At 39.0% G+C, this 5,000-nt stretch overlaps 1 long non-coding RNA gene across 2 annotated transcripts in view; it reads right to left on the reverse strand.

Moving 5' to 3' along the window:
• The window catches only part of LOC113800207 (uncharacterized), an 8,482-nt gene extending 5,955 nt beyond the window's left edge, over window positions 1-2,527 (reverse strand). The window contains exons 1-4 of one of the 2 annotated variants that reach the window (XR_011398759.1): window positions 2,395-2,527; window positions 1,074-1,271; window positions 408-492; window positions 1-230 (exon numbers count right to left, since the gene is read on the reverse strand). The exon at window positions 1-230 is cut by the window's left edge and continues 144 nt beyond it. This is a non-coding gene — a long non-coding RNA (uncharacterized lncRNA). Of the gene's footprint in view, window positions 231-407; window positions 493-1,073; window positions 1,272-2,235; window positions 2,367-2,394 lie in introns of those variants that run through there. The other variant, XR_011398758.1, reaches the window with a different exon arrangement.
• Between the last annotated feature and the right edge of the window lie 2,473 nt (window positions 2,528-5,000).

Genomic DNA, 5,000 nt, shown 5'->3' on the forward strand with positions numbered 1-5,000 from the left:
TTATGATCGATGAAACTGCACTGCACTGTCATGTCCATGTGCCAATTGTGGAGAATCCCATAATGTATTTCATAAGGGCTGCCTTAGAATCTGAAGTGGCAACTCACAGATTCAAACTTGACCTCAATTTATGCGAAGACCAGTTGGACAAGATATTTTGACTGTTCAGAACCTCTACTATCTCCTCCTGGACAAATTGTCCATCTCATCCATCTCGCTCTCCTGCGAACCTGAGGGAGCAGGAAGAGATGACGTCACAATAGATTTTGTATGTAAACAATGACAGTTGCAGGTAACCACAAGATATTGGTAGGTAATTTCATGACCCTTTATTGGTGTTATCAGTTACAAAACCTATGCAGTGTGTAAAATAAAGACACCAGAATGATAAAAAAGTGAATGTTTACATTCGAGCCGGTTGCATTCTGGGCAGAATTAGTTTTGGAGGTTCCGAATGCGGCCCACTTGTCCTGCTGGTCCTGGACAAGTTGTCTGGATGAGCAAATTGAGGAGTTCCGAATGCAACATAATAACCTACATTAAGCCTTTGTCTATAATTATACTCAAGTATTACTATTTTGGAAAAAATATTCATCTTGTGCATTTCTCCAATAATATATAAATTAAGAGTTATACTGGGGCCAGCCAATGGACATAAATATATTCTTACTCTACAGATCCAAGTTTAGATGTACACAGTAACAAAGTGGTGATGATTAGGCTGTAATTTTATCGTTTTTTCATAATAATATTTATTTCTTCACTAAATGTAAATGTATCATCTAGTATTTTATGACCTTTCATAAATATGTAATACTTTGACAGAGTCCTTGAGGAGTATTTTTTCCCTTAAAAGTACATACAAATGAGGAAAATCAAAATGTTCTGAAGGAGAGATATTCAATTCTCATTAATTTTAATACACTCATTGTAAAAGATATGACAGTATCAGATTAAAGAAAGGAAATTTGGGTAAAAATAGAAGCAAAAGAGAAGATAACATAAAAAAAAATTAAATAAATAATTGTGAAGCTAGAGAGAATGCAGGATCCAAAATCTGGGAAAACACATACCAGTATCATTCCGTTGAAGACTGGGAGGTTCAGGTGCTTCTGGCCTCACTTGCCTAGAGAGAGGCCTCAACCCTAAGTATTCCATCTTCAATTGCCTGCCAAGAGTGGATGGTACCCAGCTTGTTCGTAAAGTCTTGTTAGATCACCTTCGAGTTCTCAATGATGGCAAGGTTGGGGCTGGGGGCAGAGTAGTAGGATCTGGAACCCAATGGGGGATCTAAGTGAACACTAAGGTCCAAAGTGAGCACTCACACCACAAATAATTCTGATTTTATCTTTTTTCTTTTCTTCTGTCTCCCTCTGCAAATTTGTGCTTGTTAAATCATTGTATCTATTATCATGAATAATGAAAACATTTGGGTATTTGAAAACCTCTCTTAGATATGCAAATTGAAGGAAAATGTCCCTGATTGTGAAAGCTATGGTTTTAGTTATGGGTAAAAAACTAGCCATATTAGCATCATGTTAATCTATATACACCAATTCGGTGTGACATCATGACTGGGAGTTACCATTCCACTTGGTCAAAAGGAACCCATCGCTCACAGATATCTTACTAGAAGCTTAAGCAAAGAAAAGCATATGAATACTTTGATTCTTTAAAAACCAAAGCTACAAAGTCATATAAAGAATCACTAGAAGTTGTGCAGCTAAAAGAGTACCCATACTGTGTGCCTGCTGAAATTGTGATCTACGATCCTTTGAAATCTCCCAATATTGAATATCCCGACATCTACTACTATTAGATCAACACATCTGGTAATAAAAATGATTTTATGATAATACAATTTGCTACTACAATCTATGATTTCTAGCTAAATAGAGTATTTTTCGTGAAGTCGGTGCCATTTCCTAACATCACTTTTCTTCCCACTTACTAGGTGACTGAAAGCAAGATATTCATAATCAAATTTCTAAAGCTTAAAAACAAAAATTGACTTCCATCAATACAGCTGACTCATATTATATAAATGATACACTATTCCATTTCACTTATCACTTGTTATGTGAAGCAACAACAGTTATATCTCTCCAGCATTTACTTTACACTCATCTAATATTTGATAAAGTGTTGCCAAAAGATGAAATTTCAAATATGGTAAATTACTTGTTATAGGTTTAAACTATCATCAATATTTCACAAGAAACATCTGGAACTCACTAAGGCCGCTTGTCAAATAAGCTGATCGAACCACAAATCAGGTATACACAAAATTCATTAAAGTATAAAAGAAACAATAACACAGCCTAGCTCTGGTAACAGGCCTAGGTTAGGTGCTTGTATTTTATCACCAAAATTAACTGACAAGTTCTTTCCTACCTCTAAATAAGAAGAATGTATCATCAGAAATCACATAATATTGGTAGGATTACTAAACTGAATGATTAATGACATATTCTGAACAGCAAAATTCTAAACAATGCCATATCAAGAGCACATCGTTTGAAAAGCTTGACTTTCTTCAAGTAAATCTAACAAAATAAACATTTGATTTAACCTCAACTATTCTCTAAAAGAAAGTATATGTATTAATCTTTAATTACTCGCATTCTTGGCGTTTCCTTGGGTTTCGTAAAAACATAAATTGGTGCATCCTGGCGTCTTTTCTTCACAAAACAAAGATGTCGTCCCATGACTTGTATGATGTACGATAACTTCTACAAACATATGGGACCATAGAAAAAGTACAAATATTTCAAATTATAATTCTGTTTCAATAATCATTATACGTCAGGTGTTACAATATTAATATGTTGATCATATGTAAACATATTTTCCATCAGGTGCCCAAGCACTCCAATCAGCGTTCACGAGTTTCATGGCCTCGCTTCCATTTTTCAGGTTTCTTTTTGTGATCTGGGAATATATGAACAGTTAAACCTCTCTCTACCATCATGTTGTGGTTCGAACAACCAACTGCAACCCAACTCCTTCGCATTTTCATGCAATGAAACTAAATTCAGCGACACTGTAAGTAAAGTGCAGTGAGATTTCAAACGAAAGAGGGTTTATTTTCACCGTGCTCATTGCTAGGGGCGGTTACTCGGGGTTACTGAATTAATCTATTCCTAGCATGTATAGGCTATGTTACCTGACTTTAATATTTTCAAAACTGCCTTTGAAAGAAAATATATATATACAATACACATAAATTTACAAACAAACAGAGGAACAGTCCTTGGGATGGAAGGAGAGAAGAGGAGGGAGGGAGAGGAGGGAGAGGGAGAGAAGGGAGAGGGAGAGGAGGGAGAAGAAGGAGAGGAGGGATGGAGGGAGAGAGAAAGAGGGAAGAGGAAGGAGGGAGGGAGGGAGTTAGGAAGCAAGGATGGAAGGAAGGAGGGAGGGAGGGAGTTAGGAAGCAAGGATGGAAGGAAGAAAGACAGAGAGAAAGGGGAAGGGAGGGAGGGAAAGAAGGAAGGAAGGAAGGAAGGAAGGAAGAAAGGAAGGGAGGAAGGAAGGAAAAAAGGAGGAAGGGAGAGATTAAAGGAGAAAGGGAGGAAAGGAGTTAGCATGGGAGAAAAGGAGAAAGGAAGGGAGGAAGGGAAGAAGGGAGGAAGGGAGGAAGGAAGGAAGGAAGGAAAGAAGGAGGGAAAAAATAGAGGGATGAAAGATGGGAGGGAGGAAGGAAGAGAGTGAGGGAGGAAGAAGAGAGAGAGGGAGGAAGGGAGGATGGGAGGGAAGGAGGGAGGGAGAGAGGAAAGAAGGAAGGAAGGAAGAAAGGAAGGAGGAGGACAAGAAGGAAGGAAGGGAGGATGAAAGAGAGAGAGAGAGAGAGAGAGAGAGAGAGAGAGAGAGAGAGAGAGAGAGAGAGAGAGAGAGAGAGAGAGAGAGAGAGAGAGAGAGAGAGAGAGAGAGAGAGAGAGAGAGGGGGGGGGGAGAAGGGAGGAAGGGAGGGAAGGAAGGAAAGAAAGGGGGGAGGTTTGGAAGGAGGGAGGGAGGGATGGAATAATGGAAGGATGGAAGGATGGAAGGAAGGAAGGGAGGAAGGAAGGATGGATGGAAAGAAGGGAGTGAGGGAGGGAGGATAGATGGAAGGATGGAAGGAAGGAAGGAAGGAAGGAAGGAAGGAAGGAAGGAAGGAAGGAAGGAAGGAAGGAAGGAAGGAAGAGGGAGGGAGGAAGGAAAGCAAGAAATTAGACAAATGCACTTGGCAATTTTCAGCACAGAACACCGGATTATCAAAGGAGACAATGTAGGCCTACTTCGGAATGTTACATCTGCTACTTACCGAACCACCCGTTGAAACAGCTCACCTTTACTGCACTTTACACTTCATACTTCGTCCTTCGGAAATCAAGAGATGAAACATGGCCTTAAACTGCAGCTTATTCTGAAAATCAAATCCTTTGTCATGGAAGGCGAGTCCATTTCTTTCCATCTCTCTCTCTCTCCTTCCCCCTCGTCGTTCTCTCTCAAAAGCGTAGATTTCGCTTCTCTGACACCTTTTTTGCATTATTCTTCACTTGTAATGCGGGCAAATTCCTTTGCAGAGTCTGGTTTCTACGAGAAAGGGATTTCACAAGGTCTGTCAAACGGAGCTGGGATCGCAAAAATCTTCCTTTTTCTCTTTTTTCTCTGCGTTGAAAACGTTTTCCACATAACGAAAACTCAGCATACTGACTTCTCCATGATATTTGAACCTTAACGCACAGCGATGAACCTTCCAATGGTAATTTTTGTCATTTTTCACGTTTCCGCTCGGAAAACAAAATGGCGCCTGCCAAGGAGGAGGCGACAATTTTTTTTCGATTTTTATATTTACTTTTCCAAATTTGGTGTTTTTCTTAATAATTAATAGTAAAAAATGTTGCAATTTTTTTCTAAACTTCATCTTTCACGCTTTTTTCTTAAGAGAAGAACATACGATTTACAAATCCATAAAATTGACATTTAATTCCTTTGCGAACGCAAAATCGCGGCACGCA

This window comes from Penaeus vannamei, chromosome 9 (assembly GCF_042767895.1).
Source record: "Penaeus vannamei isolate JL-2024 chromosome 9, ASM4276789v1, whole genome shotgun sequence".
NCBI lineage: Eukaryota > Metazoa > Arthropoda > Malacostraca > Decapoda > Penaeidae > Penaeus > Penaeus vannamei.